Source organism: Pholcus phalangioides, unplaced genomic scaffold, assembly GCF_987345545.1.
Source record: "Pholcus phalangioides strain wild (caught in Gottingen) unplaced genomic scaffold, Ppha-v1.0 ptg000030l_1, whole genome shotgun sequence".
In the NCBI taxonomy this organism is placed as follows: domain Eukaryota; kingdom Metazoa; phylum Arthropoda; class Arachnida; order Araneae; family Pholcidae; genus Pholcus; species Pholcus phalangioides.
Genome location: NW_028301620.1, coordinates 8,012,766 through 8,034,584, shown reverse-complemented (window position 1 = coordinate 8,034,584; position 21,819 = coordinate 8,012,766). Strand labels below are relative to the sequence as shown.

The 21,819-nt window shown below is 33.4% G+C and overlaps 1 protein-coding gene across 6 annotated transcripts in view; it reads left to right on the top strand.

Moving 5' to 3' along the window:
• Positions 1 to 21,819, top strand: part of LOC149067529 (uncharacterized) — a 224,141-nt gene that overhangs the window by 14,838 nt on the left and 187,484 nt on the right. The gene's annotated exons all lie outside the window — the stretch shown is intronic.

Sequence of the window (21,819 nt, the reverse complement as noted above, 5' to 3'; positions counted from 1 at the left end):
GTTTTTTAAATGTATTTCCCCTACAGCATAGTTTACGAGGTTTTATAACCATATTGAAAGGTATGAGGTCCCTTAAAAAAAGATGTTTTGGTTTCAATGTACTGCTGTACATTTCGATTTTATTCGAGTTGAATGCAACGAAATGCTTTCAAAATACGTGAAAAAAAATACCCTTTTTTTATACGTTTTTATTTTTAAAAAAAACCTGAAATTTCAGTGTTGGAAAACTACCAGAAAAACTAGAGCAAGAAAAATTTTCATCTTATTAGAGATTAGATTTAAAAAAAAAGAAAAGACGCACCATCTGTGCACCAAGTTAGCAACTGCTGATGCAAACGAAACCCGAGGCCTCTCCTTCAATGAGAATGTACCATAACGTATACACATTTATCCGAGTACGATGCTAAAACGACAAGAGCAAAGAAAATGGAAAAGAGAGTTCTTGAAGGAAAATCAAATATTTGTCGTCTTTTAGTGAGTAAAGATGGGCGAAAGATAATGGTGGCAAAGAGAAGAAGAGTGGATCCTACGAGAATCCTCTTTTCCCCTAAAAATAATCCCGCTTTAAACGAGGACAAAGAGCTTTCGCAATACCGAGAGGATGGCTGTAAAAGGACAAAGCGTATATATGTATGTTTATATCTCTCACAAGAAGCCATTCCTTTTCCTTTAAAAAGTCTCTTTGCGTCGCTTTTCCGAGAAGAAGTTTGAATTTGACTTTCATTTCCTTGAAGTCTATTTTGTGATGTTATGAGACTCGGTTTGCAAGTTATTCAAATTCGTAATTAAAGTATGTTATAATACATACAAGCTCTCTCTGAAATGTTTTAATCTTCACTCAAGATGTTATGAAAATATTATTTCCATTTTTCGTCATTTAATGCACTCAAAGTAGAAGGATTATTTGCTAAAAACGTCCGCTACTTCATACATGGTGATTACAAGATCCTTTTTTAAAGATTCATTAAAATTTAACAAATTGTACATAAACTTACGGTTTCAGCAGAATGTTCTGTCAGTATGTCAGTATTTATGATTATTATTCATCAGCAGTTAGAATACGAATCGATCCCTCCGTTTACAGACTTTTGGCAAAACATTTGGGGGATGTATAGTTTAAGCATATTAAGCAGCGATGTATATCTTTGTGCAAAGGCAAAAACGTCGACGTTGTCTATTTGGATTTCCAAAAGCCATTCTATCGGGTTCACCATGTAAACTCTTGAAGCGTTTTAATCAGATTGGTATTAGGAGTAACTTATGAAATCAGATAGAATCGTGGTTGCGAGAGGGGTAAAAACGGTTTATGGTGAACACACAATTTTCTAATGAGACAGATGTCACAAGTGGAGTCCCTCAAAAGAGTATGTCATTGCTCCCGTACTTTTTCACTTTCCATCGATAAACTCAATCCGGGTATGGATGGGATTGTTAGCTAATTCGCAGGTGATGCAAAACTAATAAGTGTACTCGGGAATTCAAACGATAAGGTGCTCTAGGCCAGTGGTTCTCAACCATCGGGCCGCGGCCGGTTTCATATACTTTTGTAAGTGGAAAGCCCAGGTCAAACACACTAATAACAGAAAAAGAATGGGAATAAAGGTAACAGCCAGCCACTCGCGGCCCGGTATGAATGATATCAGGGCCCGATACCGGGCCGCTACCCGGCGATTTAGAAGCATTACTCTAGACCAATTTGAATAAGATTGTAGCATGGTCAAAGGAATGGAACATGTTTGATAAATCGCGGTGCTCAAAAAAATCGAATTGAATTCTCGATTTCATTCTTGAGAAAACCTCTTCACACTTAATAAGAAATGCAAATGTATGGGGGGGGGGGGAAAGCTCTCTCCTTCGGTTATTGATCAGTTTTTTTCAGTTGATTAGAATCAGATTTGATTTTTCCGGAGAGACTTTCTCAAGAGATCTATGAAACATATAGTACATTAAAAAAATATCGAGAAATTCGTGATATACATTAGACAATCCCATGCTAACGTTTCATGGCTAAATAACAAAAATGTAGGATTTTAATTTCAAATTTTAAAAAGTCCCGTTTTAGAATAGAACAAAAATAAAATGGAACGATTGAACACATTTTGCAACCAATTTATTTTGTAAATAAAAACAGAATTTTTTTTTTGTCATGTTTTACTATTATTACTCGTCACCATACGTCCTATTCAATCAAACGGGATGTATGGTCACCGTACTAGCAAACCTGACTTTTTTCGGATATACATATCATTCGGTTATTGTTATAAGAAACCCCGATTCCCCTCATTATGCGGCGTGGACTGTATTCATATCGCATTTTATGTGTTACGTCGGGATTTTTGTGGTGCAGCGCGATCTGTGGTAAGCTTCATTATTATTTATTCAAAGAAAAAACTCGATGGCTTGATAAGTATTTTGGTGCAAGCCGCACCTTTTTATGTCAATTGGTTGATTTTATTCATTAATTTCTAAAATGTGTCCACGACTTCTCGTTCACCCTGTATAATGTTTATTAATAGCCGCTCGTCAACAAAAATCAACAAACTCAAAAATATATCAAAGTTAATACTTTATTAGATAACATCCACGTAACATATAATTCACATAAACCAAAAAAACCCATGTCATTTAAATGCCTTTAAAGATAATTATGTTTCATTATTATCTTCTGATACATTAAAATCGCAACTCTTTCGAGCAAAAAAAGAATCACGTGTATAAAGTTTAATCAAGAAGAAAATTAGTTTGTGGTCACGTGTTTAACAGGGCGAAAGTAATGACGGTAACAATTATAACTTGATTTAATCGAAACCGCTAATTTATTCCCGTATCTTTTTTCCCTCGGAAAATAATACAAAAAAATTTTTTTTTTAATTCTCAAGATCTTCTTTAAATGTAAACTTGGTGACATACCGGGTGTCTCATTAATACGTAACTTGTTTGAAAATTCATAAAAGTTTAATGAATTGGTATACAGTGAAACCTCTCTTTTTTTGCCGACAACAGCATGACAAAATAATTCGTTCGTAACAGAGGGATGACCGTTAATCAGGGGTTTGAAATGCATGGATTTGTTATAAAAGGGGACCGTAAAAGAGGGGTTTGACTGTATTTGAACACGTTTGCGAAACTTATTCTCGCGTAGGGGGATTTTTTTTTTTTTGGTGTAGAAAAAACTTTAGTCCAAATTTTCGTCGACAGAGGACGAGAGGACTCTCGCCAGCCTGGCAGGAGTGATTGGACCTGAACCTTTCTTCAATCTCTTCCGTGTCCGAAACGTTCGCAAAACTTTAGCTAATGATTCGTGGCTGAGGTAAACCTACTTCTCCAATAACGTTTCATCCATTAATTAGAATGAAGACCTTATGTAAGCGCCAGTAACAGGAAAATTCAGAAATGAGCTATTGATTTCATTTCTGAACTTCATACATCCTGGATTTTATAGGCCTCTGATTTGCATACTTCCAGCGATTTGCTTTCCTGCAACGCACTCTATTGGAAAAAAATTAAAATTACCGTATATATTTTTTCTGTATCAAAAAAAAAAAGAAACCCCCTTTGTGAATGTGCGAACCGCTTTCAAATATACCAACTCCTTCGAGTTTTATAAATTTTTGACCAATTTACGTATTTATGGGACACCCTGTACATTCCAGACTGATTTAAATGAAGATTTTTGAAGTGAAAATCGACTTTCATAGCTGTGCTACAGCTCTATCACCTACTGAACTTGATGGAAATTATTTTTGTCTTCACAAATTTAGAATCAAAATGCCAATTTATTTTTTAAGGCCAATGAACAGCTACAAGGACATTTTTTTTTTCGATGAAGAATTGCTACCTGCTAACTGTTTCCCCCAATACAGTACCCAGTAGATCTCTGAGGTACTCGGATAGAGCTTTAACGGACTGGTGAATGTCCAATTGTTCCATGTCCGTGTTGTGTGCCTAACTTAAAGTTTGCTCCTGAAGAATGTTTGTTATATGCGGAGTGCCGCTATCTGTGGAGGCGTGCTACTATCTGTTTTGCGAATGCATTACCAAACGACTCGGCAGTTTATTTTAAGCCTGGTTGTATATCGTAAGTGTTGTAGGCCTGATTGCTCTCTTCATAGAGACTCGTTTATTGCGAGAACGCAAGACTGCTAGGCATTATTTGGATATACAGGGTGTCCCATAAATCGGTAAATAGTTTAAAATTTCATAAAAATTGAAAGAATTGGATTTTAAATGTTTTGAATGCGGTTTGTGAAAAAGTTATTCGCTTAACTTAAAAAAAATTTTAAGTTAAATTTTTTTTTGATAGAGAGCGCTGCACGAAAGCAAATCACTTGAAATATGCAAATCGGAGTCCTATGAAATGAAGGGTGGACGATTAACAGCTCATTTCAGAATTTTCCTGTTTCAGAATTTTTATACCACCTTATTATACAGTACATAAAATGTACGAAGGACATGAAAATTCTAGGATTGATGCTAAAATGATATAGAAAATATTTATCCCTTCATTTCTCTTACACAAAAATATCGGGAAAAATTTTCTATAACAAAAATAAGAGGTCGCTGCTGTCACCCATCAAATAAAAAGTAAACTATCTATTAATTTTTAGGATAAAGTTAGTTGGTTTCAAACCGGTATGCAGCTCGAAAATAAACAAAATCTGTTACAATACAAAATATTACCTGTTTTACGCCACATACCGGTATAAATTTCATGCGTCAAAACATCGGTTTAAAACATACAAACATTTTTTACAGATAGTTCAAAGTATTTCTTCTATTTATACTCGTTCGCGAAAATTTTCACTCAGCTATCTATAGAGAACAGGGGTCTTGAAACTTTTTCCTGTCGCGAGCACTGCCTGTACCTTTCCTCAAAAGAGCAGCACCCTTATGGAAAGGTTAACATGCGAATGCATGAAATAACGATGATATCAGTCCTTGAATGCAATTCCTCCAAAGTGTTTAATTGGAACGTTGATCAAGTGCTCGCGAGCACAAAATCGGACACGAGCACTCTGGGTACTTCAGGGAGCACCGTGGTGCTCGCTGTTTGGTCTACAATGAGGAAAAGTTTGAAGACCACTGAACTAAACCGTATGAAACCCAGGCCATAAAGAGAAAAGAATCAGAAGGCGCGTTATAGTGTTGATTTTTACGGCAATGGATAGAATTATCTATTGTCCCTAGGTAAAACAGTATAAAGCCCAGGCTTTAGTGACAATAGGTAATTCTATCCATTGCCGTACAATTCGACACTATATAACGCCTTCCTATTCTTTTTTATTTATATCACGGATAAGTGAATTTTCATTGTGTCCCGGTTTTCGCAAGGAATTATCCCGGTTTCTATGCCGCTTGATCTAGCCACGCTATTCTAGGTCTGCTCCTACCCTCGGGACCCATACCGCAAATTGACTATGATTCGACTATAAGTGAGCTGAATTGTAACCGGGTGATTTCTTTTCCGACGCCAATATAACCGAGAATTATAATTAGCGGGTTGTCAAATTTTAGATTTTCAATTGGTGGTCTCATACCTTTTGAATTTTCGTATTTCTTTAAAAATTTCGATTTTATAAAAAGTATCACTTTCGATATTTTTATGCAAATAAATCAATACAAATTTTATGCAATAAATTTGTTTTTTAAAAGAATTCAAAGTAAGTGAACCGTGAATCCAGTGATAATATTTTCGGGAATGTAAAATATTGTGTGTGTGGTTCAGGCATGGACCGGCCATGTAAATTTTTTGAGATTTGTCCAGCGCTGTTCCCTACCATATTTTATTTGAAAGCGTCATTTCTTAACATCTGAAGTTTTCTTTTACAACTCACTTTGGCTCTCCGCAACCACTTCACGTACAAGCTTTTGGCAACAAATTTGGATTATATCTATTTGATAAATCGGCGATTAACCTGCTAACCTTATCCTGAGATAACTGCACGTTAGAAAAAGGAAGAGGAAAGGGAAAAATATATAAAAGGGAAAAGTATAATAGGTGAGGTAGATAAGAGAGTGTCTTTTTTTAGAGTTTCTTTTCGCATTTACCCTATGTGTTCTCCTCCGCTTACATTCATATAATAGAAAGATACATTATATGCGATGAAAAAATCATTAAAAGCAGTATAGAAAGAAAGGGGGGAAGAAAAGGCAGCTTCAGTTGATAGGGGTTACTATAAAGATTCGCGAGGGTGAAGAGAGAGAGTAAAGAAAACACAGAATATATATATACATACATACATACACACATATATATATATGGACGCAATATTACGTCTGTGATCGTAAAGGGGTTAAACTTGATTTTCACCAGTGGCGTCCTTAGAATATCTATCTCAGAACCCTAGGGAGGGCCATATTGCCCCCAGTTTGAGAATCACTGATCTATTTCACATAAAATTTAATCCTTGCAACCCTTTCTTCTCGGATATATATATATATATGCGAGTATACCGAAAAACAAACTGGTACGACGTGATCGATCGAAACTCTATTCCAGACGTTTTTATCTCTTGAACCTTCCACGTTTTTAGACTTATCTATAATTCTTGTGTGATGTAAACTATAAAATGCACAAAATATCACGCATGTACGCATGGAAAAGAGAGAGAAAAAAAGGAAAATATAGATAGGATTCCCTCACGTCCCTTCTTCTCCGTGTTTAAAGATAAAGCTGCGTGTTTTAGATAGAAACGATTTTATCTGAACCATGTTGTAAGAGTACTACATCGTCTACAAGTGTTGCTTTATATCACGAGCACAAAACCTCATACAAAATACGAAAGATACATGGTATGACTTCATATATATATATATATATATATATATACAAAATAGTGACTGTGTAGGCGTGGGATTCTATGCAGATGGTGAATGGAGATATAAGATGGACTTGGGAAAAATTCAAACTTTTTATTCGAGGAAGGTAGAATTGGCTAGAAGCTATATCAAGGCTCGTCACGCGATGTGCTTTGGCTCATCATTTTTCAATGCTCGCAAGCCAAGATGGATGATTATTTATCGGAGTGATCATTTATTTGCTGTAATAAAATAATAAATTTCTGGCCATAATTGTTCTTTGATGTATGAGGTTCCCATCAACTTCTTCAACTTTCGCGTGTGTATAAAAAGACGGCCTGAAAAACGTCAGAGAAGTTCATTTTGCTTGTTCGGTATCCCATAACGTATCGATTAGCTTTTTACTTACGGATTATCGGGCGCTCACGTATTTAGATGTCCTTACGGTTGAATTATGGACATGTGACATGCGCTAGAACATAATTATAATACACAGAAGTCCATTTCTCTCTCTCTAATTATCTACCGTCAATCATGTTTATATATTTGTATATACTAGGGTGTGTATGAAAAATTTGCCGTGGTGATACGCAGCTTTTATGATGTAAGCCAGTGGATCTCAACTTGGGACCATATGAATCCGTTGTGGTCGTGGGATGCTCTAAGGCAGTGGTTCTCAACTTGTTGTACTTTATTATAATTTCACTAGCAAATAAAGTTCGTTATTTATTGGAATCACAAAAAATATCGTCACTCACCTTTTTTCAGGACTTGTCGGGGGTGGGGTGCTTCAAAAATATCTGCAGGTGAATCAAAATCCATATCCTCTATTTTAGAGAAGACTGTGATCCAATATGAGAAAATTATTGCTTCGAAATAATCGTTTTCTTTCACACATAAAGTATAACATTCTTACAATTTCAAAATAATTCAAACAACATGGGTGACGGCCAGTATTTTTTGTTTACGAGCACTAACTGTGCATGCGTTAGACCTTGGTTCGTCCACTGATCCACAAAATATGGTGGTCCAGATTCAACCACCAAAGCTGGTTTTTCAGCTATGATTCAGGTGAGGAGAATACCGTCTTTGAAGTGATCCTCATAGTAACCTACGGTCTTAGTTCACATCCTGCCGGTACATGAAGCCTTAAGAGAGCCACAGAAAGCTTCTGGAAAAAAAAATCATGTGAGAAGAAATGAAGCTTTAAAGTAAAAAAATATAGTTGGGAAAACTTGCGACCACTTCCAGAATCAGCAAAGGTGACAAAAAAAAAAACCAAAGCCAGCCAAACACATGCGCTCATTCGGGAATAGACGGGGGGGGGGAGGGATTCCCGAATGTCTATATGACTCTTAAAACATCACTTTGCTCAGGGAAACTGACACTTTCTCTGAAGTCCCGAAAGTTTTTGTGAGCAATGTACGTGAAAAACTGACAAAAATCAAGAATTTAAATCATCGATATCTCGATAAATTTACATTCAAATGTTACGATATGAATTTTTTTCGACACAAAAAAAAAAAGATATATAAATTATTATAATTTTTCCTTTGATTAGAGGCCGTATACAAATTTAAATTTTGAACCTTTCCCTAATTAATATTCTACACAAGTGAAAGCATCGCAGCTAAACTTTACACTTTTTTGCTGATATTTCCTAAATACTTCAATTTTAGATTTAAATAATCGGTCTGTTGATTTTTAAAATAAATAATAAATTTTTAGATTTTTCTATTTTAGAATCGTCTATAGAATTTTCATTGCTTCTAGGTGCTTTTCACATTATACTGCACGTACAACATTGAGAATTTCCTTTTCTTTTTTTCATGTAAGTGGAAATACTGGAAGCCATTATGAGTTTCTTGAAGGTCTTTTGAGTGTTCACGAGTTGGTTTTATTTCTCTTTTTTCGTGTAGAAATGAATGCTTCCCACGAAATTGTTGTTTCCCCCTCTCCCCGCCCTTCCATCACGGAGGGTGAAGGACAAACAATATCAATTTCCTGTTCCGTTTTTTCTTATGTCCAGTAATGAAACTCGATCGAATAGAGTTGTTTTCTCCTTCTGACTCTTTTGACATGGTTTATTAGTGTAGAGAAGAATTCGATATAGTCGTTAAACAAGCAGGAAAGCAACAGATCGAAACCCCTCGTTTCTAGATGGCAAGTGTTAAGATCAAATGAAAAAAAAAATCGATATCGTTCATGGGCTTTTAATTACCTAAGATTGGCCGAGAAATCGATCTTTTTCTTAATTTCTACTCGCAATATCTTTTAATTTAATTGATAACTGTGTATTTTACCCTTCTCAACCTTTCCTGTTCCATGAATTCCCCCATGATGGTGACGGATCCCTTAAGGGGGTTGGTGCACGCAAATTTTCCAAAAAGTACATTTTCCAATTTTTCAATTTTTAAATATTATGAAAATTTTCTGCTTCTAACTGTGTTTAATTTTTTGTTCTATCTGTATTAAAAATGTTTTAATGTATTTTTATATTAACTGTGTGCTAGCAGGCATTACACATACTAATGTTTTTCACTAAAATGCATTTTTCTCAAAACTATGTTTATTGTTAGATAAGGAACATTTTTTCGAACATCGCTCATTCAAATGTCATGAAACTTTGTGTGCTTCTCAACACTATAGTGTTACATGCTTCAACACGAGCTTTTAGGATTTTAATTGTTGGTGTTTTTTTTATCGAATTTGAACTCCACCAATATGCAACTTTTTCAAAAATCATCAAAATGTACCCATATTTTGTGCCGTAAAAAAATTTAAAATAATTTTAATAAAAACTCCTCGTGTTAAAGTGTGTAACACTACAGTGGTGAGAGACATACAAAGTTTCATGACATTTGAATGAGCGGTGTTCGAAAAAATGTTCCTTATCTAACAATAAACATAGTTTTGAGAAAAACGCATTTTAGTGAAAAACATTAGCATCTGTAATGCCTGTCAGCAGTTAATGTAAAAATACAATAAAAATATTTTTAATACAGGTAGAACAAAAACTTTAACACAGTTGGACGCAGAAAATTTCATAGTATTTAAAAATTGAAAAATTGGAAAATGTGTTTTTTGGAAAATTTGCGTGCACCAACCCCCTTAACAAAATAATATTCAGTGTATTGCAATTCAAAAATAATGAGTTAATGGTTTTCTCATCGAATCTCACGTTCCCCCTGAAATCTCATCGCCTGGTTAAGAACTCCTGATTTACATGGATACAATGATGACTGGACTCTCACATTTATGGCATTAATTTATAGATTTTTTTATAGTTAATAATAATTAGGAAATTAAATTTAAGGACGGGAGTTTCACTATGCGTTATTTGGGATAAATCTGGTGAACAAGAAGGTAGAGGGTGATTGATAAGTTAGTTAACATTTGAAAGTTCAATAATTGACGGGATAATGTACGTAAAGGAATGAAAATTGACACATGCTGGAAACTACATGGGGTTTTACTGAGAACGAAAAAAATAATTACGAATTAGCCCCCAGGTGGCGCTTCATCCGGTAACGAAAACAAGCATTAGCATTACAATCCATGTGCTAGTAATGATTAATCAGTATGCAATGTAATCTTGATATAACGATACTCTGAGGACCAAGAAGAAATATCGTCGTAGAGGGATTATTGCTATATTGAGAGGCAGCAGTTTAACATTAGAGTATAGACATTTTCAAAAAAAAACATGAAAAAATATCGTTGTAGAGGGACTTATCTCCTAGGAGGGATTTAAAATATCGAGTAATTATTCATATTCATTAAAGTTTGATTAAGAATTTGTTCAGCACCATCTTCTGGCCATTTTTGTAGCAATATTTTTAAGGTTTCAATAAAATCCCATGTCTTTTCCAGCATGTGTCTCAATTGTTGTCCCTCTACGTATTTTATTCCATGAGTAATTGAACTTTGAAATGTTAAGTGACTTTTGGATCACCCTCTACGTATAAGTTCTAAAACTGTTTAATTCAAGAATGAAGAATGTACACCGTATTCAGTCCGCTGGCCGGATATTTTAATATTGATACCACTCGCGATTATATTGCGTCAGCTGAAAATGTTTGCACATAATAATGTCATCGAAATAAAAAACGAAAATATCGGGAAAACTGAAGAAAATTTTACGGTCCAAAAATATCGGTGATAATATTAATACAAGGTTTTGCTACTCGATAATAATAATACGATATGAATGAGAGCTTTCGTTCCTGCTCTTTCTCATATTTTATACGAAAGTTTTCGATGCATAAAATTATATGGATGCTGCTTTCACATACTACGCTGTCTACAAATAATATAAGGAGGGAATTTTACTATAAATGGTTTATGAAGTTATTTTATAAAACTTCAAAAAAGAAACCAATAAATTTATCGGTTGCATTCGAGTAAATGCAACCTATCAGCATATTGGTTGCATTTGTAAAATAATTATTATAAAATTTTTATAGTGTAATACGGGCTTAAAGCCGGGATTACACAATAAAGTTTTATAAAAGATATATTATAAAAACTGAAAAATTCAACCAATAAGAGCATCGGTTGCATTCACACAAATGCAACCGGTGATCTTATTAATTGAATTTTTCACGTTTTATCAAAGAACTTTCACAAAACTTTTATAGCTGGGTTAACACTAAAAACGTTTTATAAAAGTCCTTTTATAAAATCTCAAAAATTCAACCAACAAGCTTATCGGTTGCATTTGCTCGAATGTAACCTATGAGGTTTATTGGCTGGCTCCTATAAAAGTTTTATAAAAGGGATTTTATCAAACTTTTATAGTATAATAACGGCCTTAAACCGGAATTACACTGTAAAATTTTTAGGAAATTTCTTTTATAAAACTTTAAAAATGCAACAAATAAGTTTATTGGTTGCATTTGCTCGAATGCAACCGATGCACTCATTGGTTGCATTTTTAAAGTTTTATAAAATACTTTTTACAAAACTTTTATAGTATAATCCCGGCCTAAGACAGAATTGTGATGCGAATATTTCTAAGCACAGACATTTTGAAAGTCTCCCCCCCCCTCCCCTTTTTTCTACTCCGATATATGTATCCTGAATTTTATTTTAATTTTTTGGAGCATTATTGGATGTTTTTGGAATTTTTTTTTCATATTTTTCCGAAAAGACAGATTTTTTTTTTTTTTTCGAAATCTTTTGAAAATATTTTAAGATATTTTCTTCCATCGACTACTTGTGAGGATAGGAATGAAGGCATCTATCTTTATACCCATATTTTATGGGGCTCTAGATTAAACCACCAAAGAATGAACTGGGGCACTGAATCAGAGATGAAGGAGAAAAATAATTACAAAAATTACGAAAAAATAGTTTTCATGCGCGAATTTCAAACTAAAGATGCGGGTGAAACGCCCGCAATTTTTAGTGCTCGTGTGAAAGGGTATGCGGACCCGCGTCCGCTCCGTGTGAAAGGGGCCTTAAGGATTGGAAGTGGGATTTTGTCACGTTTTTGAAGAAAAAAAAACCGCAAAAAAAGAGGTTTTTCTGAACATTAGTGCCGAGATGAGAAATGCAAAAAATCTCTTACCATGATGTGTTCTAGGCCAGAAAAGTAAGATCTTTCTCTTCAATAATTATAAAATTCGATTTCTCTACACTCGCATCCATACGTTATCTATAAATATTAAAAAAAAATAGTTTTCAAAATATTCATTTATATTCCAACCTCTCAGAGAAAAGATAGTTGCAGATAAGACACGGCGGTATACAGAACGTCCTGTAACTGCTAATTTGTCCTCTGTCTCATCAGCCGTTCGTCGGAGAGGTATGGTTCTAATTTAAAAATGCTCAAAATGTGCTCAGGAATAAGCTCTGTACCACTTTCAAGTGTGAAAATATATATGTATAGTATGTAATAAAGTATATATAGTATGTAATAAAAAAAAATCGGAATTTTTACACTGCACTCCCGTCTTCTAATTCACAATTAAAAAGTTGTTGCCCTGTCTCTCTGGAGGCCAATAAAAAAAATTCCCCGTTTCCAAGTGCAATATTCAACGAGATAAAGTTGAGAAAGTACAGCTCCGAAGCGGGCGCCCGGGTGGTAAGATGCTGGCTTACCACTCTGAAGGTCCGTCAGGTCCCAGGATCGAGCCCGGGAAAAATATATATGTAAAACAAGGTATTTTTCCTAACGAACTTGAGGCGACTACCGATAGATGGCATTTTCAAACCAACCCGTTAACGGCAGTAAATTACAGTATAGCGTTACGAGTTGGTATGTGGTGAAGTAATAGCATAGATGAAGGAAAGAAGCGTTGTTCGTTAGTTTATATGAGATTCTTTCCTTCATTTTCCAGCGGTTTTCGAGTTCAAATATCCCAATGAATATCGAAACATGAATTTTTTTTGTTAATCTCGAGAGAGAAGGCCATTGGTGTACGCAAAGGGAGGGGGGGGGGAGAGAAGGAGTTGAGGTTCTAGCCGCCAAGTGCTACATTATAGTGTTATTTTGCAGGAAAAAAGTAACTCCCCCCCGGAGAAATAATTTTTTGTGAAAAACCAACCCCCCAGAAAATTCTGCGTACGCCTATGGACAAGGCAATACCTTTCTAATCTGAAGTTAGAGGACGGGGTACCGTTTAAAAATGTAGATATTTTATTTTATGAAACACTGTATTATCACTCTCAAAACTGGTACAGAATGATTTGTGAACACATTTTGAGCATTTCTCAAATTAAAGCCACAGCTACGAAGAACGGTTGATGAGATAAAGGCCGCATTAGGACTTACAGCACACCCTGTATAAACAGCCTCAGGAAATTCCGATGGTTTTTTTTTCGTATAAATCGCAAATTATAGCTGGGAAATACCATAACATTTCAGCCTCAGATAGATTTTAGAACAACTAAGCCCAACATGGTGGTAAATAAAATGAAAGCGAGAAACTTCCGTAGAAAATAGGAAGTTTCTAGACGATTAAAAGAAAATGAAACAAACAACTCGGCGAGGAAATTTATTCCGACTACAGGATTAAAATAAATTAGAACGGAAAGTAAGAGTTCTCAGAGGAATTTACTCACACCTCTCTACGAAATACATTAAAAAGAAAGCGAAAAAAAAAAAAACTAGCGTATGAAAAGAGAGATTCCCGCGTAAAAAGACGTAAATTCTTTAAATAAACCATCACGAGAAAAAGAAAAGGGGGAGTTTAAAAACAGGAAAAAAAAAAGCAGGAATGGTATTTAGGTCACGCCTTTACACGCAAAACACACAACGCACGCGCACTTAAGAATTATGCAAATCGCTCCAACAACACATCTTGCCTGTAGGATACATACAGTTGGTGGTGGTGGAGATAATGATGAGGGAGGAGGAGGAATGGCAGTCTTAGAGGAGAACTGTTTTGCCATTTAAGGTTGTAATCTTAAGTCTTCATTTACTGCGGGGGGTTGGAAAAGCAAATCGAAACACGGATGGATGATGGCTCATGATTTCGGGCCCATTAAACGCCGCCTGTTTGACGTCTTATCCAACTCCCTCCTCTCCGAGTTTAAGCCTTTAGAATGATTGAAACCCTTTGAAGGTTTCAATCATTCTCTCCTGTTACGGTGAGCAACAAATGCGTGTTTTGATGGTCTCCAGAAACTCCAGAAAAAAAAGAATGTTTTATTTTGAAGCTGATTCTTGATGGAAAGTTAAAATACCATTTTGTATGGTTTTTTCTTCTTCTTCTTCTCTTGATTGATTAGAAGTGCTAATTAAAGATTTTTCGAGATAGTGATCTTCTAATTTAAGGGGGTCTCATATCTTTTAGTATGGTATAAAACTAATTTGAATATCATTAAAAACACTATTTAACCATTGATTTATTTAAATTTTTTGCACATGTTCTTCATTATATGAGATTTCTTATGCTGGTATGAACTTTAGCATATCTTAGACACTTAATGTGTTTTGTAAATTAAAAAAAAAACATTAAAAACAGTATGTCGAATGTATTTTTTTTTAAATTTACAAAACATTAAGTGGTATACGTTAAATTACAAAACGTAAGATAGCTAGTACAATCAAGAACATGTGCAAAAAATTTAAACAAATCAATGGTTAAATATTATTTTTAATGACATTTCTATTATAGCATAGTTGTCTACCCCTTAAGGAGAAAAATGGCACTTTCTTTTTTTTTATAGAACCATTTGAATTTGAACCCGTTAAATTTCTTCAATAGCTTTTCTCTAATCCTTTCATTACTGACGGTAATTTAAGGGGTATCACGTCAAAACAAGTATCACTTCAAAAAATATTTCATTAAATTGCAAATAAAATTTGAAAATTTCGTGTTCAATCGGTCAATTTGTTGTTTCAAAATAAAAGAAAGAAGTAATGAATTATAGTGTAAATTTGTGCAAGAAAAAATCACTTGGAACGCTATTTTCTTATATAGATTGTAGTTTCTAAGTTTATCAGTTAGATTAAAAATAACCACAGTACCAAAAATTCTGAAATTTTGCAGAAATGTTTATTAGATATGTGTTAGTAAAATGGATCTCGGGTTTAGCAGTTGACTTATGGGAAATACGTATTTCAAGAAAATGTTGAATTTAGATTTTTGAAATTAATGTATTTTTTCAAACTTTAAAATTTATGAAATTCTAACGAATGGTCAGACATCCAAGTTCGAGGTATATTTTCCTGACACATGTTGAATAAACGTTTCTGCAAAATTCCGAAATTTTTGATATAGTAGTTTTGTTTTAAATCTTACGGATGAACTTAAAAACTGCAGTCTGAGAAAACCACGCTCGAAATGTTCTTGTATGTATTTATACTATAATTCATTACCTCTTTCTTTTATTTTGAAATAACAAGTTAATCGATTGACACGGAATTTTTAGTATTTTACTTGCAATTGAATGAAATATTTTTTTATCATTTGACTTCAAGGGTCGTGACACCCCTTAAAGTACCGTCAGTTATGAAAAGGTTAAAGAAAGTCTATTAAAGAAATTCAAAATGTGCTCAAGTTCAAATTATTCTACAGAAAGTAAATAATTTTTGCCCTTAAACTAGAAGATCACTATCTCGAAAGCTTTAATTTGATCTGAGAAAATCGCGTTCAGAATGTTTCCTTGTGTATAAAATTTATACCATTATTCATTACTTCTTCCTTTCATTTAAAAACAAAACCAAATTAACCGATCGACAAGAAATTCTTTGCACTTGATTTGCAATCAATTGAAATACTGTATTTTGCATAGACATTTTTGAAAAATCTATTTCAGGGGTCATGACATCCCTTAAAACCCATGTATATTGAAAATGCGAAAGATTATTTACCAATCATTTGGTTATAATTTTAAGAGACATGAAGAACCATATTTATGATTTTGTAGTTCCATAAAGAAAATTGATACGATTATTTTTATTCCAGTACCTAATATACCACCTGAACACTATGGAGCAAAAGAGTAGTTTATCAGTAATATTCGCCATATCGTGAGAGCTAAAAAAAATTTAATTCCATAGATAGAAAGGGAGAGACAGCTTAATGTCTCTATCGTTTTTGGATTGGCTCAAATAATGACAGGTTAAAAAAAAGCCCAGCCTATAATTTCAAAATAATTTGGACGGACTTTAAACAATCTCCCAAACCCGGAATCATACATCTGTCACGAACTGAGTTTTTTCTATATATTATTGCTGTCATATATATATTTGTACGATTCGTTGAGCTCGGAAGCTAAAGACATTTGATAATGATATTGCTACGTGGCATGCGACGACGATGAAGTAAATTATGGCAACTGATTATATCCGATGCTGAATTATTAGGAAATTAATAATGACGGATGGAATAAGATTGTTTTTTTGGGGTGATAATAATAATCACATCCCTAGTGTAGCAATTTGTATCAGGAAATTCCTATTATACAAATACTATAATCCAATACAGTATTGAACATTGAAAAATGATCTGAAGAATAATTGGATAATTAGTATTCGTAAGTAGTTAAGATGAATTACGTGCAGAAGCAATTACGCAAAACAACGCTGCAATTTATAACCAGCTACAATATTAAGTTGATACGCATACAAGGATTGCACGTGATTTAATAAATCCTTTTCACGTGCAATCAATTTTCAATGCATGTTCATATTCTGTAGTTGTTCCGTACAAATATAATCAAGATTACTGTGATAGATAGATTATTAAATGATCAAAAACTATGATAATTATAATTTGAATTTCTATTAGAATACCGCTTTTCAATGCATCTATATTGATCAATTCAATTTAAGAAGGTCTCATATCTCTTATAGTGTGAACGAAAAATCCCAAAACGATGCTTTAATGAGGGGGGTGTTCAACCTTTCAGACACGGCACGCCGTGGTCAATATAGTGAATTTAGGAAGAAAAAATTTTTTCTCGAAAACTAATGAATATTTTTGAAAAATTCTTTTTGCTTCACATTAAAAATAGGCATCCCCTCACAGGCTGAGAAGTATAATTGAATAATAATAACGTTTGGTAATTTTAAAACTACTTTGGCATGATTACTATGTTTTCTACATCTTTGCAATTCTTTCCATTTCAGTGAAATAATTAATTATTTCTAATTAATCTTTCCAGCTTTTACTGATGTTTCCTACTTTTCTGATTAACTGTCTCTAAAATAATAATGCATCACTCATATTTATTGCGAATAATATTTGAAAAATTATAATAATACCAAAGCACATTATAAACAAAATACTTCCGTGAAAACTTGGGGGGAAACACTTAATTGAAGTTTAATATGTAAAAAAATCAAGATTTTTACTCAAAAAATAATAAATTATTCTCTTATAACACAAAACATTAAAAATAAACAGTGCAAATAAACAAAATCTATGATTTGTGGGCTTGATTACCGATTGAACATTTAAAATCGCCATGCTGAATTTTTGTAGAGGAAACGTGTCAGGGTCTTGTTACTAGATCTCTTTTTTGATAAGAAACTGATGAAACATTTAATTTTCAGGCGAAACTTACTACTCTTGACTTCCAGGCTATGTTCAAATTTTGACTTTTCATCATATATTGGATTAACAGGTCTGCTGACTTTTTAAAAGGCAATCTCAACCCACCCTTTGCGCGAATAACGTCAAACAACTCTAGACAAGTCACACATAAGGCCATTTTAAAAATTTCTTATGTAAGAAGGGGCGGCTTGGGAGGCTACGTATAATGCAAAACGTTCACCAACAATGTGTGGAACATCCGAAAAAACATTTCACGATTGAACAAAGTTAAACTTTTTTATAACTCACTTTTTGTACTCAAAACTACTTAAAAATAAGCCAAACTTTAAGGACGAATTACGAAAATTATTTCCTCTACTCGGAGCTTGGAAAATAACGAACTGAAAAGGACAGAGAACTAAAACTGAATAGAGGAAAAAGAATTTCATAGTTCCATTCAAACGCAACCGAATAACAACCTATATAAGAAAGTTAAGCTCATCATCACATTTCGGCGACAGCCCCATCTGAGTGAGTCATTACTTTCCTTTGACCACGGGGATCCCCCTCCCCCCGCTATGTAAATAAATATCACAAAACAAATATCCCCCCAAGATGCACCAGACATTTCTCTTATACACCCATATGGTTTTGTCCTCCGAAGCAAGAACATCATTTTTTATTTTTTTCCAGTTAATTTTTCCCGATTTGGGCCACTGTGCGGCGGACCGAATTCAAACTTCCCGCTGAGCCGGTGGGCCACCAACTCATGTAATTTAGTAACATCTTGATTGAAGGGGCCAATGGGACACCGAGTTAAACAGAGAAAAAAAATATTTGAAGACATTTATTCTGAAATTATTTCTTGCAGTAATTATCATTTTTATAATTAGTTCTGAAATAATTTTTTTCACCAATTTTTTTTTTTACTTTGATTAAATTAATTTATTCTGAGACGAATTTTAATCTGAAACCACTTAAGATGATTCTTTAGTTATTTATTTCGGTGTAATTCGGAAATTATTTTCCTTCTCAATATATCTTGAAATCATTTTTTTCAATAATTATGAAATTATTCTTTTATTGATTGTGGAATCATTTCTATCAGAAATTAATAAATTACTTCTCTTACTGATCCATTCGTTTTTTTTCACCATTTATGAAATTATCTGTTTAAAAAATTCTAAAATGATTTCTTTCAGTGATTTTGAATTTTCGTCAATTCTGGAATTATTTCTTTTATTTATTCTATAATTGGTCGTTTTTTTTCAATGTTTTCGACTATTTCCTGAAAATAATCGGCGTGCAACGACAAACAGCTCCGAGGGCCAAATGTGGCCCGGGGGGCCAGGCGTTAAAGACCCCTATGCTCTAGTAGAAATGTTATTTAAAATGTTATGTGAACATTTATTTATTTCAAATTTGGTACATGCATTTTTTATTCTATATGCTATGCTAACACAACATTTTACATAACTGCAATACTTATATTTTTGCAAACTTTCAAGTATTAAGAAGAAAAAAGTTGTTGTTAATACCTTGAACGCATGATCAAATAGCTGATTATAAATTTATTCAAAATGAAGATAACTGTTCAGGGTATCAAATGAGGCAAAATATTTCAATTTAATACACTACACTATTCTTAAATAAATTATAAATTCAAAGTAAAAAAAATCAGATTTTTTTCATGTCAAGGAATTATGAAATGGATCTCAAACATTTTCCACATTTTGATGACTAAACAGATTACTTTATTTGATTACATTGATATGATATTTTATTAACACGCAGCATTTTAACAATACGTTGTTTTTCTTGATGTTTGAAAAATAGCAAAAAAGAAAGAAATGTATTGGAGATATGCAAAAAACTGTGTTGGCGTAACATTTAGATATACAATTGAAAATACGAGGATGAGTCATTAAGTCATAAATTGATATGACATACCTTAGGGTATATAGTCACAAATACGCTTTTAAAGAATGCTAATAGATGACAGCATTATCCAGCTTTATGACATTCATTTCACATCAACTCGTAGCATTGCACGCATGCGTAATTCAGTTTCAAAATGGCGATGGTTGTACAATAGAGTAGCAGCGATCTATTGTCCGATTTTTGTGGGCAAAAAATAATCACAAAGAAGTGTTTCCTGTTTATGGAGAGAAGTATTTATCGCGTAAAAAAGTGCACAATCGAGTCGAGAAATTTTCTCAAGGCCGCTCAAAAATTTGTGACAATGATCAGAGCGGGCGTCTCATTTTGATTAAGACAGAACCAACAGTGCTGCAGGTGGAGGAACTAATTCGGGCTGATCGACATACAACTCGCCTAGCAGAGGAGGCATTCAAAAATTTAGCTGAAAACTTTTTCAACATCCACCTTACAGCTCCGACTTAGCTCCAAGCGATTTTCATTTGTTTAGTCCACTAAAAAACCATCTTGGAGGCAAACACTTTACAGATGATGAAGAGGTTCAAGATGAAGTCCTAATGTGGCTGACGCAGCAACTCAAAGAATTTTATGCAGCTGGTATTCGGGCACTGATAAAGCGATGGGATGGGTGCATAACTATTGGTAAAGATTATATTGAGAAATAAAAGTAGTTTTGAAGCGGTTATTACTGTAAATTATTTTTAATTGATTTTTGTGACTTACTTTATGACTCTCCTACGTGTATACGTATCAAATTTGAAATAAATCAGTAGTTAAATAATATTTTTAATGATATTTCTACTAGCGCATGGTTTATATGGCTTTTTGACTATGTCGAAAAATTGAGATAACTTGAATTAAAATTTCTTAATGTGAGTTTTTTGACACAAAATACTCCCCAATACTTCACTTATGGTCTTATTATACAATGTTACCCTATAAAGAAAATTATATATATGTCATGTTAAGTTTCATCACAGATTTTTTATTACTATTTTTTGTTTATTCTCAAATTGCATCTCAAAGTACATTAAGTATACTGTGAATCGAAATGTGCTGAAAACTTTGGAGTCTCCAAAAGCTTCAACATAAGTTTTATTGGAGCCTTGAAAATCGAGTAGAAACATTTTATATATAAAAGGCTCATTGAAAGTGTTTAATCTCTCAGAAAAGTCTGAGGCTTTCACTGAAAATCCCTTTTTTCTGCTCAAGAAGATCATTGAAAGCTTCTTCGAAGCTGATCAGGCTTTTCGTTTTTCATGTCTTAATCTAGTGGAAAGGAGATATTTAGAGCTTAGAACATCGAAGTTTTGAGATATAATTCTCAAAAACATACTCGATTTTTCTAAAAGCCGAGGATATCGTTAAAATCTGATGAATAGATACGGGTTTTTGTAAAATATTTACCTGAAAGAATGGTAGATGCATAATATGTTCCCTAAGAAATTATTTTTCAAAAAATTTTAATTTTACTCTACATGGTTCACTCTCATGAAACATTTTCTTAAGCAAAAACGGATGCAGATTAGTGTTTTTAGCACACTTTTAATTGAAACAATACGTCAACACAGCAAATTTAATTAATTAGAGTGGATTGTTGTAATTAGCTAAAATGGTTAATTAAAGGTAAAATATTCAGTTTGCCTTGATTTTAGTGTTACCTATAAACAGATAAAATCTTGCTCAGCAAAGTTTAATGATTTTTGTCTCGAATTTTATTTACAATTCCTTCAATTTGGCGCGCTTTTATGAATTTCTGAACACGCAAAGTTTCAACAGCTGTCAAAAGTGACACCGGCAAAGAATCAATTCGTTCTAGATAGAAAAATATTGCCCTTGTATAGCCATATTTTGTACTGAGATGACATTTAAAGATTTACTTTCTATAATACCAAAAAACTTGAGAAAAGAAAAGGCTATATGTATATACATTATATATATATTTATTTATTTGTCAAGTACTCTTTTGATGCATACTATATATATATATATATATATATATATATATATAGCCTTTTCTTTCATCTATAGCCTTTTCCAATATATATATATATATATATATATATATATATTTTTTTTTTTTTGTTTTGAC